Genomic DNA, 19,187 nt, shown 5'->3' with positions numbered 1-19,187 from the left:
GATATTCTGTAATTCTGTTAGAATGACATACAACTATGAACATAATATTATAAAAACATATTATCAAGACCAATAATTTTTAATGAATATAAATTTTATATAAGACGAACTTTAATAGTTTAGAATAGGTAATTACATTCATTCTTAAAGAATACAACTATGAACATAACTTAATTCATTTTTGAAATCACTTGTAAAAAAAATATTTGCATTCTTGAAAGAATCCTCATTCACTTTCTTGTTTCGTTTCTAGATGTCTTGTGTATGTCTGACCTCTAAGCCACTTCAAAATATGCTAGCATTCTATGAGCTTGACATTCTGTCAGAATTGTATTGCATGTGAATAATTTTATACAAGTAGTCTTTCCCATTAGGTCTTCAAGCCATTATTCAAGTCATTTCTATCATAAATTCATTGCCAAATATTTTATAGTGATACACTTGTAACAACTGCACATTAAACATATAACTAATTAACTACAATTCTATCAGAATACATCAATAATATTCTTACAGAATAAACTATTCTTGCAGAATGGTTTTGAATATTCTTAAAGAATTTGTATTATCAAGAATATACCCAAGGAACAAAACATTGAGTCCTACCAATAAAACACTTAGCATCTGAAAAATAAACACAACACAAGCAACCACATTATGATAAAAAGGGATGCGAGTTTAGAATAAAAAGAATGGTGTATATTCTAACTTCACAGAAAATCAAAACTATGAACATAAAAGTACAACTCCATTTTAGATATATGATGGAAATTCACCAAGTACACTGAAGTTTATGAGAAAGACTACAAATAGAATAAGCTTACTGTAAATTTCACAATTGAAAAGTTAAAGACCTATTTTTGACTAAATGTTAAAAAGTTGCAGCTTCATTTTCGGAGTGAGAAGAGTGATAGTTTATGGAAACTAAGCCATATTAAGATAACATGAGTCGTTTCAGTATACAATTGTAAACGCAAACCTGATGTGTTAGCAAAAACATTCAAGTACAGATTACAATAAATCCTAGAAGCTAAGTAAAAAAAACCTTAAGTACACAAATTTTGAATAACCGGAGTACTGAAACTTTGAAAAAGATGAAGAAACATACCAAATTGATTAATAGACGAATTTGGTTGATTAACAATTAGTTTTTACAAAATAACATGAAACTGTTACTTCATCTACGAAATAAAATTTGATTTATTCCTCATCCGAAACCGTAATTTCGGATTTCAAAAACTGCCATTCTTACACGTTAGGAAGAATTAGTAAATATTAAACATAATGAGTGATGAATTTACTTACATAAATACCTGTTGTTGATTTATTCCTCAGACTTGTTGACGAGTCTTGATCGGATTTAATGGAACCGATTTGGGTTTCAGACCTGTTGACGAGTCTTGATCGCAGTGGTTTTTTGGAGTGAAAAAGGTTTGAGGATTTTGGAGGTTTTCTGATGGAAGAAGATATGAATTGAGCGAGTGAGTGTTTGGAATTGTTAAGAATTGAGGAAATTAAAAGATGAAGGTTGGCGAAGAGAGGAAGTGGGCAGCGGTGATGGTGATGGTGTTGATGCCGATGATGAACGTGTTCGGCCACAGACATAACTAGGTCAAATATATTTACTTTATTTCCTTAATTGCATGATTTCAATTAAATAATTTCCTTAATTAAAAGTACAAAAGGTCCAAAATACCCTTTAATGATTTATTTAATTATTTATTATTTTCTTGAATTCTCATTGATGTATTTAGACACACAATAGTTGCTAGAAACATTTGAACCTAACTCTCTCTCTCTCTCTCTCTCTCTCTCTATATATATATATATATATATATATATAGAGAGAGAGAGAGAGTTAGGATTATGTGTAACCTATAAATATTATGTGAATGTATGACTAGATGTGGACTAATCATTATAATAGCATGATAGTAATTCAGTTAATTAAATCAATTATTACAAAAATTAATTACTCTAATTTTGGAAACTTAATCAATAGATTATAAACAAAATCCATAATTTTTGGATTAACCCTTATTAATCTCCATACCATCACCGATCATTAGCATACCTGTCTTTATCGCTAACCCTACAATTCGATTCTCATGCCCCCTTGTTACCGCAATTTCATTATGGTGAAGACCGAGATTCTTTGACTTTATGACCAAGAAATTTTGTTAAGCCAAGCAGTGATGTAAAGACGATGTGGGTAACATTATCTCCGAGAGTTTCTTGAATTTTCAAGGATGTCTTTACAACTCTGTAAGTTTCTTAAATATTGTTTCACTTTTTGGATTGTTATTGATTCATAAATTTACTTTTTGGCAATTTAATATTGTTATATTAGAATCACAAATCTAGTTTATAGTAAATTTAACTTTTGATAATGGATTCTTGATTTCATTGTTCAACTATGGAGATAATGCGTATGTGAGATTATTATGAACAATAGTCTAAAATTTTAGTTATTATTATTATTTTCATGTCATGACAATTAAATTTTCAAATCTATTTTGCAGTTGTTTGAAGTTGAACCGCATGACCTACAATTCAATAATCAAAAGGTAGGACTGTTATTGATATTATTTAAGAAAGCATTCTATGATATTCTATAAGAATGCATATTCTTTTGTGATGTTTCTATATTTTTTAGAGTCATGCTTAAGCTATATAAAGAAAGAGATAAACAAAAGTTGCTATTTTGTTCTTCCTTTTTATTGTTCCTATATTCTTTTGCATGTTATAAAGAAACCTCATTCTAAAAGAATGTACATTATTTCAGCATGTAATTGTAATGTTTTAGAACGCATCAACAAATTATATTCAGTTTTGTATTAATTTTTGCATAATTATCAGGAGAATGTGTCAATTTTGCAATTAGAATAACTATTATTTTGATGCAAATTCTTATTATTTAGAAAATATGCAATCCTATTATTTAAAAATGCTTAAGTCGTATGAAATATTTTTAATGATCTTGTATTCTATAAGAATGGTTAATTCTAAAAGAATGCAGACACAATAATAAAAAAGATTAACCAAAATAATGAAGGTATTCTTAAAGAATGTTCAATATTCAAAATTTAGTATACAATATTCTTAAAGAATGCATGAACAATAATCAACATTAAAAAATCTTCAAACAACTTTACTAATCATATAAAAGATACGTTTGTTATTAAAATGTAAAAGACATAACTTTATTTTTTAGAAATTTAATTTAAATAGCGTCCCATAATATTCTTACTTTCTATAAATATTTATTAACCAATTTGACTAATTTAATCCTACAATTAATTAAGTTAATTAAATGTAATTATCTATTAATGATATCTCATGTTAATAACATATACCCTGCGATAAAAACCCTTAATTGTTTTTCAATCAAACGGACAAGAAATGGTCATACATTCATACAATATTTGTTGTTCACGTTTGATCCTCTCTCTCTCTCTCTCTCTCTATATATATATATATATATATATATATATATATATATATATATATATATATAGTTAGGTTCAAATGTTTTTAGCAAATAGTGTATGACTAAATGCACCAATGAGAATTCAAGAATAATAAATCATTAAATAAATTAAAAAAGGGTATAATGGTAAACTTCCTATATCTAATTATGGTAAAAAATAATTCAATGAATATCTCCTTAATTAGTTTAACCCTACAAAGCCCACATCCTTAACCTTAAAGAGTACGACGGCTTCCTTAAATCATCAATATCTCAGTTCCTCCTTTCCACCAGAAATCATCGATACCTCAATTCCTCCTATCCACCAGAAATCGATTCTTTCACAGCTGCATGTTCGTCGACCTATTATGATCGGAAAGAGGCTAGAAGTGAGGGTTCGGTGGTGCTGGTGGATCGCTAGCATAGGCGATGGAGGGAGGCCGGCAGCACAGGGCTGCTCCCCTCGGCTCCATTCTTCTTCTTGTCCGATTGTCTTGAAACACAAGGGTGGTTGCAAATTGGGAGTTGTAAGGCGACAGTAAGTCGTATGGGGTGGTGGCAATCATCAGGTGGGTGGAATCGACGATGGAGGAAGTTGTTCGACAATGATTCAATCAATAGGTAAAGGCTCCTTCTTTTCTTTTTGTTCTTGTTTGATTTGGCAGAATTACATAGGTGTTCGTTTGATTAAGAATCGATGGATGTTTGTAGAAATGCCTTAAAGAGAATTTGGCAGCTTTGTTGTAGAAATGACCTGAAAGAAATTTTGATTTCTATGTTGCACGCCAGGTGTTTGTAGAAATGCCTCAAAGAGTATTTCTTTTATTTTCTTCATTAAACTTTTTGATATGTTTTTTTGTTGTTTTATTAACTCCTTATTTGTTAATTATCTGAGTAACATCAATCTCTGCTATTGGTATTTGATTTTTTTAATCAATTTAGGGTGAAGATTTGATTAAGGGTTTATAAGAGACTTTCACAAATTTGAGACATTTTAGAACTTAAACATTGTATGAATGAGAAAACTCTTCTCAAAAGCATTTGTAATCACCTGATTAAATAAGCAATATGTGGAAAATATCAAAATCTAACCTTCTAATATTTGAAAATTATTAAACTTAACATATTCCACTGTTCACAATTTTATAATCTTGATTTAGTAGCAAATTTTATGTAATCTATCAGAATATATTCTATGTATTCTTCCAGAATATATAAAATGCTAGGAATTGCAAGTAACATTATAGTAATTCTGACAGAATGCATTTATACATTCTATGCTTTAGAATGTTTATATATAAAGAAATACGATTGCAAATGGAAAATCACATGCTTTTAATTCTTTATAGTGACATGTAAAGTTATAACTAGCAGATTTTATTCTATGTATTCTGCAAGATTGTATTCTATGTATTATGCAAGATTATGTTCTGTATATTCTACCGGAATGAATTATATGTATTCTCCCAAAATGTATAAATTAATAGGAATTGCAAGCAACATGTTTTTAACAATTATTAGTTTTTGTTGCATTTGTGATAGGAATGGTCGGAAGAATGGCTTGAAGACCTGTAAGAATGACTTGAAGAATGAGCCAAAGATTGATGACACTCACAGTTTAAGAATGTTCTTATTTTTTAAGAATTACACTTGTATTTATTCATTAATTGTATATTCAAGAATACTGATTTTTTATGATATGGTTTTAGAATATGTATAAATATATTACAATGTAGAAGACTATTAGTATGTAAAAATATGTATGAATTTGTATTTAAGTTCGAATGTATATGAAAATATTAAAATGTTGTTATTCTTCAACTAGGAGTTCAAGAATTCTGTTATTCTTCGTTAATATTCTACTAGAATTAAACTCTGAAAGAACATCATTCAAACAAAAATTCATTCTGACGGAATAAAATCGGTTATGTTTACAAATTATGTTTAGAATTAATTAAAATTAATTTAAAAAATTCAAAATTTAAAATTAGAAGTGTTAATGATCCCTTAAAATCCGAAAATTACATTTTTTAAAATAGGTTAATTGACAAAAATACATTTTTTTCTGAAATTTATGTGATTATATGGTAAATACTATTCTATTGTAATATCATAGACCCTCAGATCATAATTATTGATTTTATTCATCCGATGGTCCAAATCTGTGCATTCCGGTACACAATAATTAGTAAAAACAAAATAACCTAAGCCTATATATATATATATATATATATATATATATATATATATATATATATATATATATATATATATATATATATATATATATATATATATCGGATTTTAATTTATTCTCAACTATTCGAATATATATTCTAAAACTTAAAATCAATTTGAATTTTCGTGGTTAATGTAAATTATCTAGGTTTGAGAGTCATTTTGTTTAAATCAATTGTCGGTCGTCGGTGATTTTGAATCGTGCTATTCGGGTCATCAAAAGTCCCGTAAAGTCTCACACGTGTGAGTATGGGAGTTTGGTGTGGTGTCTACTCGCATGTCCAGCGTGTCAGTCACTTTTGGTCGGATGACAGGCTGTGCCGTTTACTAGCATGGTACCTTTTCGTACGTAAAAAGGCGGGGGAACACCGATATAGCCGGTAGTCGGTGACTCCACAGCAGCGTTTCTGATTCTGTGTGCTCCCCCCGACCACTTTACGGTGCACACGAATCTAATCTATGATCCTTGATTTGTTTCCCTTTTTGAATAAAGAGTGATCTCAATTCTCAGTCTCACTCATTTTAATTTAATAGTATATTTCATTTCTCAAATATGGAGACGACCCACTTAAAATTTGATTAATCAGTTATATCTTAATTAAATCGAACAAATCAAACTGATTGGAACTTATATTTTGTAAAACACAACTTTTTTTTTTTGGATATCTTGAAAGGTAATCTTTTAATGCATATTTTATTACAAATTATCATTCGGTTATTATATAAATTTAAAGAAAAAAATATAAATTTATGCAAAAAAAAAATTAAGTTTTTTTTAAAAAAGATAATTTTTATTTCAAAAATGATTAATAAGTTCGCAAACTCTACTGTGAAATGAAATTATGTCCGTGTTAATCTTTAAATTTTCTGAGCATAAGGAAAACTTAAACAAAATCCTATATATTTCAAAAATTTCAAGCGTGCTATCCATAATATTATTTACACTACCCTAAAATTTTACTATGACTATCATTAGGGGTGCAAACAAGCCGAGCCGAGCCCGAGCCTGACTAGGCTCGGCTTGGGCTCGTTTAAGTTCTAAGAGGCTCGAGCTCGAGCTCGGCTCAATTCGAGCTTCTTATACTGAGCTCGGCTCGAGCTCGTAAATAATTATACAAGCTCGACTCGGGCTCGGGCTCGGCTCGTTTTTTGTCTGACTTGCCTAAATAAGCTTAAGCTCGGCTCGAGCTCGTTAAGAAGCTCGTTTACTAATACCCTAAATTCCTAATCCACAAATATTTTAATACATATAAAAATAAGAAATTATATTATATAAAGGCTCGTTTAGGCTCGCAAGCCTAATCGAGCTTAGTGACATAGGCTCGAGCTCGAGCTCATTTAATAAACGAGCTTAATATTAAGCAGGAGCTCGGCTCGAGCTCGTTTAAAATCGGTTTCGAGTCGAGCTTTTAGCGATCCGATCACGAGTAGCTCACGAGTAGCTTGCACCCCTAACTGTCATTTGTTTTGAGTTTTGACCCTTATAGTGATTTTTTCATAAATATATTGTTAATATTTTTAACATCCTATCAGATTAATCCAAGGACGCCTTCGACATAGGGTCACAGACTGACCATAGAACCCTGTTCAATAAGTGGAACGCATTAGCTGTCTGCTCTCAGGTTGGGCAGTAAAGATCAGAGAAGGGAAATCACTCATTTTTAAAACGAACATTCTTTAGGCCAAAGAGTCGGCGGAAAAGAGGGAAAACTCTCCGTTCCTAGACTTTAAAGAAGGGACATGTTCAACGATTGCTACCTCTTGGGCTTGATCCTGAATCGAAATCGATCTCTTTTTGCTTTCAGCCAATTTTTTTTACTCTGAGATCTATTCTAACTTTTCCAAAAGAAACCATTAAGCTTTGGTTGAAAGATGCAACGCACATCAAATATTATCTCTTCAAATTTGTTAATATATGGATCCCGTTTCCGAATCTTCCGATCTTTTTTTCAAGACTACTACTATTGCTAACGTAGTAGGCAAAGTGCTATTAATCGGATGGTCCAACCCCCATCTCAACCCGGTGTCACAAGGGTATGCGTTCAGCTGGATCTTTTGAAGAAAAATCCTAAGCTAATAGGTTTTGTTTAGGCATGGGAAAAATGAAGGCAGATGGCATAAAATTGTCTATGAGAAAGATCCCAAGGAACGATATTGCACGTCTTGTTCCAAACAAGGTTATTCAAAGTAAAACTTCAAACTTTGTTCGAAAAAGTCAAATACAACTGATGCAGCCAACAAAGAGAAGCCCAACCAACAACCATCAACTCCTAACTCTACTGCACATTGGAAAAAATCTTCACAAGGTCAATGAGGAAAAACTCTCCCACGTCAACTCTACAGGCCACGGGGAAAGACCATCCAATCATCTTTTGAGAATACATATAATCTTCCAAAAAAGACTTCCATGTTGAATAATTTTTATGGATTCTGTCATTTCACTGATTCGTACTAAATAACGAGCTAATGAATCCCCTTCTTTTGGACATTAGACTTCCTAATCAAATTCATCGTAATCGGACCTGCTATTTACATATCTCTTGTTATTTGGGACCCTATTCACAACCAACAAAACTACTTGTTAAAAAAATAATCTTGTTATTGCATTGAAACATAAAAATGTTAACTAATCTCGCTAACACTGAACTTGGTAAAATGAAATGATTGAATAATTGAAAAATGAGATTATTCAGGATTCAGAAATACACATTGAATGGTGAGATTACGCATTGAATTTCTGTTAGTTCCAAAGATGCCTCTAGAAAGATCAGAAGTGGTCAGAGCTGTAATTGTTTGTACTTGTAAAGAACTTAAACGTGACAACGATATGATAATATGATATGATGACAATGTCGTAATTGTGATTGATCAAGAAGGAAATCCTAAAGGAACTGCCAAAAAAATCGATCCTTGTTTACCATCCACACATTGTCTAACCAAATCAAATTCTCTCTCGATACGTTCCTTAAAAGATCCGATTCGGGGGGATTCTTCCCCCAACTAACGAAGAGATCTTGGCAGAATTGCCACATATGAAACTGAGCGCGGACAACCAATGAAGGATGGTCATAGTCGATTTCAGATGTAATTAAAGGCAAAAAAAAGGAAGAGTTCGAGAGACTCTTCTTGGTAAACGGGTCTATTATTCAGGTTCAGGGCTGTTGTTAGGGGTGTCAAAACCAACAAATAAAGGGGTACAAAACGACTACAAAAACACCGCTACCTGCACTAAAAATGTAATACAAGGTAAGATGGGTCGATCCACAGAGATACAGAACAAATGCTTATACCTTTTTGCGCAAGGTACAATAATAGTCACAGAAAAAGGGCGGTTTGTGTAATTTAAATAAGAAACTAAAGCTACGAGTAAATGATTGATTAAATGATTAAATTCAAGATTTGTGAGAACTCCAACTCTATGCAATACAATTTAGCAATGTGATTCCAAGGATGATATGATATCTACTCAATTCTACCTAAGTTGGTACTTGAAAGTGTTAACAAGCTCTAACACTTCCCATTCACCAAATTGTCAAATTCAAATCAAGCTATTTGAAAATAACCTAACCTTCTAATTTAAGTCTAAACAAGCTCTTAGATAGAAATCAAAAGGTTGCAATAGGATTTATGTGAATGTTCCCAACAACATCCAATACTCCTCATAAGCTCGGGAGTGTAAGAAGGTGTGAATAAGATTTACACAAAATTCATTCGATAGAAATCAGTTTAGTGGTTATTAATGGGTTTGATCCGAAAAAACATCCTATGTGCTCATGCAAACCCTAATGCTTGGATCTAGGTTTCTCTAATTGTACATGCATTCATCCAAGACTTTCAAACCCTAGATCTAATGAGAAGAATTCGAAATTAAAGATACAAATCAGATCTAAATCATTACCTCTGGTTTCTTGCTTGAATCTTCTTGTCTTTGAAGCTTAGAGTCACAAGTGTCACTCCTCTAATGGCTTACAAACACCAACTAGCAAGAGAATGATCTTGGAGAGAGGTTGGAGGTTTCTTGAATTCAGCTCTATCACTCTTAGGGTTAGGGTAGCCGATTTCTGTAGCCTAAGGGTCTTATTTATATTGTGGGCAGCTAGGGTTTCAGTCAAAACCCTAATGGACAGCTTAAACCCTAAGCAGCCCATGGAACCTTCTAGAATACAAGCCATGGACGAAAATATGATGGGCTCCCATCATAATTTTGTTCACCCCTTTAATCCATTAGGTTTCCCAGCCCAAAATATAACTATCACACATTTAACAATCTAAGTCCCCTTTGTTCAATTAATCTCTTTTAGTCACCAAATTAATTCCTAATTAATTAATGACTAATATTAATTAAATAACATGATTTCTCTTTTAATATATTATTCTTATAATATATTAATAAACCATAATATCTTTTCTCTCTCCATGAATCACCCTGTCAAGTTGCTATGGTGAAGGCAACCCAAAAGGACCATGCACAACCGGGTCAAGTACTTACCAAATATAGTTACAGGCTTAGACACTAATCCAACAGTCTCCCACTTGGATAAGTCTAGTAACTACAAATGTAAGCACAATCCGATTAGCAATCGTAGCTCTTAAAGACGTTGTCAAACTCTGATCTTATTAGTAACCTGTCCTTCAGACAAGGGATCGTATAGTCCTCCATTCTAGATATTGTGTGGACAATTACATGGAACATAGTCATACTTATTGTCCATCAGTTTGTTTCTCGATCTCTGATTTGTTTGACGTAGAACTTAATTGACCGGGCCCGACACATAAGTCAAACCAAATCATCAAGGGGACCTGATATCGCTTTTACCCTCTTAGGATAAAAGGAACAGATAAACTTCGACTTATATGCATTTATTATTCACTAACCAAATCATACACAACAATGCGTTTTATAACATCAAGTTACTGATGCGTTTACGCATTATCAATGTATGACCAATCAGCAAACAATAAACCGTATATCTAGGTTTTAAGACCATATGATATTATCGTCTTTCAATCACTTGAGATAAATTCCATGAAGTGATTCCAGCAAGCGTGAGTTTATTCCAATGCTCAAATCAAACTCATAAGCACTCATGAACGTTGTAGCAAAGTTCTATGTCTAATACATTCTAGACAAACTCCACACCAATTCATGACAGTCTTCATTCATACCTACTTCCAAAATATGAACGACTGTGGACGGTTCGAATAGTTCTTATTATTCAGGAAGTCAAAACATTCAAAATGAAACAATAGGTAAAAAATTAACATAAGATAGTAACATTAAAAATAAACAATACTCTTTTATTTAATCATCAAATGTTAATTACAATTTATCTATTACACGTTTCTAAAACTATCTAATCTAAAATAATATCGTCCTTCAGCCCGATGATCCTAGTGTGCTGCAAGTCCCTTCGTATGCGGATCTGTTGGGTTATCCTCCGACGATACCCTCTTTACTACGAGGAGTCCTTCTTTCACCCGATGTCGAATAAAGTAATATTTTCTGTCGATATGTCGAGTTCTACCATGATCTTTCGGTTCCTTGGTCAAGGCAACCGCTCCTACATTATCACATAAAATTTCCATGGGCTCCTTTATGGCTGGCACAACTCCAAGGTCTCCAATGAAGTTCTTCAACCATATTGCCTCCTTTGACGCTTCGCTCGCAGTGATGTACTCTGATTCGCACGTTGAATCACCTACGGTCTCTTGCTTGGAACTTTTCCAAGTCACTGCTCCTCCATTAAGGGTAAAGACCCATCCCGAATGCAAAAGGTAGTTGTCCCTGTTGGTCTAAAAACTGGCGTCACTGTACCCTTTCACCTTTAATTCATCACTCCCACCGAGGACTAGAAACCATTCCTTGGTCCTCCGAAGGTACTTAAGAATGTTCTTGACTATGGTCCAATGCGCTTTGCCAGGGTTCCCTTGATATCTGCTGACCATGCTCAAAGTGAAGGCCACATCAGGGAGAGTACAAGTCATAGCATACATAATCGAGCCAACTACAGAAGTGTTTGGTACTCGGCTCATTTCTGCTATCTCAACTTTGGTACTCGCTCGTTGAGTCTTACTCAACTTGGCATTACTTTGGATCGGTAACTCCCCCTTCTTAGAATTCTCCATACTAATACGTTTTAGTACCTTATCCAAGTAAGTATTCTGACTAAGTCCTATTAGTCTCTTACTTCTGTCTCTCACTATCCTTATTACCAAAATATAGGAAGCCTCTCCGAGGTCCTTCATAGCGAAGCACTTCCCGAGCCAGGACTTAACCTCCTGCAGTGTCGGGATCTCGTTTCCTATGAGTAGTATGTCATCGACATACAATATGAGGAAGCTAACTATACCCCCACTGACTTTTACATATACACATGATTCATCCTCGCTTCGCAGAAAACCAAACTCTTTGACTTTCTCATCGAAACAAAGATTCCATTTGCGAGACGCTTGATTAAGTCCATAAATGGACTTCTCAAGCTTGCACACTCTATTGGGATGCTTTGCATTGACAAAACCCTCTGGCTGAGCCATGTAAACATCCTCAACCAACTTCCCATTAAGGAAAGCGGTTTTGACATCCATCTGCCATATTTCAGAATCATGAAATACATCAATGGCCAGCATCACCCCAATAGATTTTATCTTAGCAACCGGTGAGAAGGTTTCATCATAGTTAACTCCGGGAGTTTGAGTGAAACCCTTCGCGACCAATCGCGCCTTGTATGTGTGCACATTTCCATCCATGTTGGTCTTCTTCTTGAAGATCCACTTGCATCCGACCGTCTTACGTCCGGGCACATGGTCAATCAAATTCCAAACTTGGTTGTCATACATGGACTAAATCTCGCTGTCCATCGCCTCTTTCCACTTTGCAGACTCTGGGCCTGCCATGGCTTCCTTATAGCTGTTAGGTTCGTCAGATTCACTAGTGTACTATCACTAATGAACGTATCCCCTTCGGTAGTAATATGAAAACCATAAAAGTTGGGTTGAACCCTAACTCCATCGGGACGTCTAAGAGGTAAGGACTCGTCAATCGATTTAACCGGAGTTTCCTCCTCGAGTTGAGCGCCAGTGTTAGAGGTTCCTTCATCGCTTGACTCTTGAATCTCTTCAAGATCGATTTGCCTCCCACTGTCTCCTTGGCTTATGAGTTCTCGCTTTTGGAACCCCTCTCATCGTAACGAAGACAACATTATCACTCGATCTATAGAAGAGATATCCAAAGGACTTATACGGGTAGCCGATGAAAATACACCGCTCACTATGAGGTTTGAGTTTGTCGTGAGTCTCTCATCTTACGAAAACCTCGCAACCCCAAACCTTGATATGTGCCAACGAGGGAGCCTTCCCTGTCCACATCTCGTGAGGTGTTTTGGCAACCTTCTTCGTAGGGACTAAGTTAAGGATATGGGCGGCAGTCTCTACGGCATACCCCCAGAATGAAATAGGTAGTAAATGTGACATCCCCTAATTTCTCGGCCAGAAAAGACCGATCTAATTTATGCTTTTTAAAATAAAATCAGAGAAATATTTTTAAAAGATGTTGCGGAATTGGTCCCCAAACAACATATGATAAAAGTTTATCAAAATCCTTCATTAAGAAGGTATATATTTTCCATATATATCAAAACCTCGGGATGTCATGTTCTGATACAGATCAAAAGCATAAACAAGACATTATAAGCCTTTCAACAGTTATTTACAACTACTGACCTATAATCCAAAAATCTCTCGTCGTCCTCCGACTATGCTCGGGGTCCACATCCTGTAACATAAAAAGCTGAGTGGGTCAGTCTTGGGAGCCTGGTGAGCATATAGGGTTTTCAACCCACAATAATAATAAACTTACTAAGTTCATCAATCAACAATAACCTTGATTACCCGTTCTCGTTATCCTTACTTTATGTCCCTAAACACTTTTCACAAGGGACCTAGCCTAAAGAATATCATCAGGATGGACACTACTGCTAATGGGTTTCCTCAGCCATACATTTCCTAAAGGCAACCATGAGGGGGATGGAGTACAACGAATGAACACCCAAGTTCATTAACACCTACAAGTTGCGGACCTGCTAATGTTTCCCACTGGACCGTCTAGAACGTCCGTGGTCGTCATCCAAACTCTGCTAGATGACTTGATCTCAAAACTCATAGAGGCCTCTCATCAATTTTATTTTTTATCACACATCACTATCTACCCATGTTCTACCCAACATATTTGTAGATAAAAATACTTATACAGTTTAAAACTTGTATAAAACATCAACACAACAATCACCTCAAATAAACAATTAATATATTTACACATAGCACGTATTATAAGGTAAATACTTCATATCTATGTGTAAAATGAAAGTGACTATACACTCACATGATTTGGTGATAATCGGGCAGCAATTCGTTTCCTAAAACGATCGTTTCTAATAAAACCAGGAGTTTTATTGAGAAACCGGGCTTTGCAAAATTCGGGCTTCGAAACCGAAAAGATAAATTTTACGGGCTTCTCGGGCACTTCGTGGAGTATTCCGGGCTTTACAATCGATACCGGGGCTTTGCGGGATGTTAAGATGAAGAAAATATGGGTTTAGGGGTTAAATATGGCAATTTCTTAAAAATATCCGAGAAGGCTCGCTGCCTTCTATTTATAGGGAAGAGCTTCTGATCGGATGGCAGAGAAGGAGCCATGCCTCGCAGATACGAGGGCTCATAGGGAAGGCTCGCACGTGGCTGCGCATGGCTCGCACCTGCGAGGGTCTCGCTGGCAGCTTGTGATTGGACCGAGGTCTAGGGTCCGAAGTAGAGGGTTCGTGGCATGCTGCGAGGGCTCGGTCTCGTGCAAGAGGGTACGTGTCGCCTTCTCAGTGGACCACTTCGGATAAGGCCATGTGCTCGGATGACTCAGCAGCTCGGGTGACTCAGCAGGACACGTGGCGCATGCGAAGCGAGGATGACGTGGCAACTCGTGACTATGCGAATTTTCTCGATTTTCGCGTCAAAACTTCTAAAATCCATAACTTTCGCATACGAGCTCCGTTTTTGACGTTCTTTATATGCACGCGTAGCTAAAGTTACGCTCTACAACTTCCGTTTAGACTTCTTCGGCTAATTTTGACTTTAAATTTTATATTATTATTTTTAACAGACCGGGACAGGAAATCCGTTAAAAATTCATAACTTCTTCATCTGACGTCCGTTTTCATCAGACTTTTTACCGTTGTGCTCCTAATGAGGAGATCTTCAATTCTCGTTTAGGTTGTGTCGGCTAAAATCGCTCGATCTAAAATTCGAGTTTTTAGCTGTCTACCGTTAAGCTGAAATTTCGAAAAATAATAACTTCCTCATACGAAGTCAGATTTGGGCGTTCTTTTTATCAAACTTCTCGGTTTAACGAATACTATGACTTTCGTTTAGATCACTAAGGCTAAAAAGTAGTTTATCGAAAACTCACTTTTCACGACATTTGGCACCGTGCCGGTTTTGTCGCGAAACTTCGACAGGTCATAACTTCTTCGTTATAACTCGGATTTCGGCATTCTTTATATCCCCGAAATCCTTGTTTCGACCACTACAACTTTATGTAAAGATATCGGTATTATCTCACACTTTAATTTTGACGCTTATTTTTATTCTTAATTAATTAAACCCTAATAATTAAGCATAAAACACATAATTCACATAAAATTCACATAATTCCTTTTCATTTCTTCTAAATGAGTTACAAAGGTTAACATAGACCATTATGTCAATATTAATGACTAGCCTAGAAACACGGGCGTTACAACTCTCTCCCCCTTAGGATGATTCCGTCCCCGGAATCACACAACGACAAACAACTACGGGTAGCGACTTACTATGTCACTCTCCGTTTCCCAAATGGGATCTGGCCCATTTATATGTTTCCAACATACAGGCACTAAATCGACTATCTTACGTTACAACTTGTTAGTCTTACGGTTAATGATTGCCTCAGGTTCTCCAATTAACCTCATGTTCTCGTCCAACCTTAATTCAGAAATGGGAATTATGTTGGGCACACCTCCCGTGAACTTTCTCAAATAACACACATGAAAGGTGTTATGAACACTCTCTAGTTCTTCCGGTAATTCTAGCTTGTAAGCTTGATTCTGGATTCTCTGAAGAACTTTAAATGGTCCAATAAACCTTGGACTCAACTTTCCCCTTTTACCAAATATTATAAGTCCCTTCCACAAAGAGACTTTAAGTGAAACCGAATCTCCAATTTCGAATGATATCAATTGTCTTTTCTTGTCAGTATAGCTCTTTTGAGCAACTATCATCTTTTTCCCTAATCACTCACAACTTTTTAGCAATCTAATGGATTATTTCAAGTCCCATAAACTGCTTTTCCTCAGCTTCCAACCAACATGATGGCATCCAACACTTTTTCCCATGCAAAGCGTGATAAGGTACCATCTTGACACTTGAGTGGAAACTATTATTATAGGTGAATTCTTCTAAAGGTAAGTGTTCATCCCAGTTACCTTGAAATTCTAGGGTACATGCTCTCAGCATATCCTCCAACGTTTGAATCGTCCATTCGCTCTGACCATTGGTTTGCAGATGGTAAGCTGTATTCAAACACAACTTGGTACCCAATTCCTCTTATAGAATCCTCCAAAACCTTGAGGTAAAACGGCTGTCACGATCGGATACAATCGTTATCGAAACACCGTGAAGCCTCACACTTTCCTTCACATAAGAATTCGCAAGTTTATCCGTAGACCATTTCTCGTTGGCTGCTATGAAATGCGCACTCTTAGTGAAGCGATCAACGACTACCCAAATCATGTCGTGACCGTTCCTTGTTCTGGGCAGTTTAGTCACAGAATCCATAGTGATATCTTCCCATTTACCCATAGGTACAGGTAAAGGTTCTAAACTCCCACACGTTTTCTGATGTTGTGCCTTAACCCTGGCACAAGTTACACACTCAGCCACATACTTTAGCAACTTCGAGCTTCATCGTCGACTACCAGTAATAGGGTTTTAGATCTCTTTACATTTTCGTATTGCCGGGATGAATCGAGTACATGGTCTTGTGAGCTTCTTCCATCAGAAGACCTCTTATTCCTCCCATCCTAGGTACCCAAATCCTATCTTTGAATACCTCCATTCCTTGACCGTTTGTACCAAACACCAACGTTTTACTCAAACGTTCCTCCTTTCGGTCATTTTTCTCTAAAGCTTCCTCTTGAGCTTTCTTTATACTTTTCACAATTGTCAAGACAACTTTAATTCTTAACGCTCTTGGCCCTTTTCTTTTCAAGACTTACCTTCCGACTAAGAGTATCAGCAACAACATTTGCTTTACCAAGGTGGTAAAGTATCTCACAGTCGTAGTCCTTGAATAACTCTAGCCAGCGCCGTTGCCTCATGTTCAATTCCTTCTGATTAAAGAGATATTGAACACTTTTATGATCAGTGAAAAGTTTACACTTTGTTCCATAAAGATAATGCCTCCATACCTTTAGGGCGAATACTACCGCTGCCAACTCCAAATCATGAGTGGGGTAGTTCTTTTCATGCTCCTTCAATTGCCTCAATGCACACACTATCACTTTATCCCTTTTGGTCAGAACATAACCTAACCCAACTCCAGAGGCATCACTTTAAACTGTGAAGTCATCAACTCCGTCAGGTGACGAGAGAGTCGGTGCTTCACACGACGTCTTCTTTAACTTCTCAAAGCTTCCTATGCTTCTGATTCCAAGTATAGACAGCTCCTTTGTGGGTCAAAGCTGTCAATGGAGTCCCGATCGAAGAAAAGCCTTGGATAATTCAGTGATAATATCCATATAATCCTAAAAAGCTTTAGATCTCCATAGGACTTTCAATCGTAACCTTCGAGTTACAAAATAAATCCTTATTGAGGGCTCCTTCTTTTTCTTGGAATAAGTACTTTCCTTCATTTATTGTCACAGACCGGTGGGTCATGTCCTAATGATCTCTCATTGTATACTGCACTACTTAGACTCAGATCTCCTTGGTACAATTTTCAGAACAAACTACACCTTCCTTCATGTTCTAATGTGATACAATCACAGTTCAACATGTATCATTCCTAAATATCAACTTCTAACAATGAGTGCGATACTTCTGTTGATTGCTTTAATCATCTTTAACCTCAATCTTCTGGCTTAAGTCAAATGCTACATTGAACTTGGTTCTCTGAACCATGTAACATACTTATCTTAGTCGGACTCGATTCAATATGACCTCTAAGGTCGGAATAACAATCATCTTCTTAGTCATTACCGAAACGATGGTAACAACAGACTAGAACAAGACAGAATCAAATAATAGCTCCTTGGTAACCTTGTGACTTTCCCTGATCCAAGTACGAGTCCTGTGCTTCCGGTAGTATAGGCCTCTACTACCATTCGCACCTACTCATACTCGTCCCAAGTATTGTCTCTCAGTTCTCCAAATCGCCATACAAGAATTTCACATAGTCAATTCATCATATGACAAAACCAGGGTTTATATTATTTCCTTGAAACGATTACACAAAGGTTTAAGTTTACCCTATACTATGCTTCTAATAGGCCTAACTACTTGTTACTATTCACATTACTACTTTATAACTTGATCTTCTTCTTTTGCAGCCTCAAGTGTCATCTAAAAGGCTCTCACCTTCGGCTTTGGTGGTAGATTGGGCTTTGTAGTATCCTTCCTCTTCAGACAGTCTTTAAAAACATGCCCTTCTTTATGGAACTCAAAACATACCCTCTTGTCGGACGGACACACATTGGCATAATGCCCAGTCTTTCCACATTTGAAGCAAGTCACCTCCTCACTACATTTCCCTAAGTGCTTTTTCTTGCACTTCTCACACCACTTCACTTCACCTCCTCCTCCTCCAAACTTCTTAAACTTAGAAAATTTGCTTCTCTTACTGGAACCTAAAGTTCCATCAAATTTTCTCTTTTCACCAACTTCCGCCCTTTCCAGACCCTTCTCTCTGATCTGAACCTCAACGTTCTTAGCAGCCCAGATGGCGGCTTTCAAAGTGCTTGCTTGCTTGACCATCAGACCAAAATCCGCTGGTAATCCGAGGGCGAACTTTTTGATCTTAGAGAGTTCAGTTGGAACTAGGTAAGGAACAAGCTTCATCTTTTCAGTAAAACTAACAGCGTATTCAGTAACGCTCAGCTTTTCCTTCTTTAAATTTTGGAACTCATTATTAATTTCCAGAAGATCTTGCTCAGAGCAGTATTGCAGTTTTAGTTGTAGTACAAAGTCTTCCCAAGACATCTTACTAGCTTCTCCCTTGGGCATCGAATTAGCTAGTAACTTCCACCAGTTCAACACACCAGACCTTAATAGAGGAATTGCAAGTGCGGTCTTTTGTTTGTCTGCACTCGCAACTTTCAAACATCGTCTCCATTTCGGAGATCCAATTCATGACTTCCACCGTTGTCGGACTCCCATACAGACACAACGACTTAGATGC

The sequence above is a fragment of the Lactuca sativa genome, chromosome 2 (genome assembly GCF_002870075.4).
Source record: "Lactuca sativa cultivar Salinas chromosome 2, Lsat_Salinas_v11, whole genome shotgun sequence".
In the NCBI taxonomy this organism is placed as follows: Eukaryota; Viridiplantae; Streptophyta; class Magnoliopsida; order Asterales; family Asteraceae; genus Lactuca; species Lactuca sativa.
The sequence above is the reverse complement of the archived record's forward strand: the minus strand, read 5'-3'. Positions refer to the sequence as shown.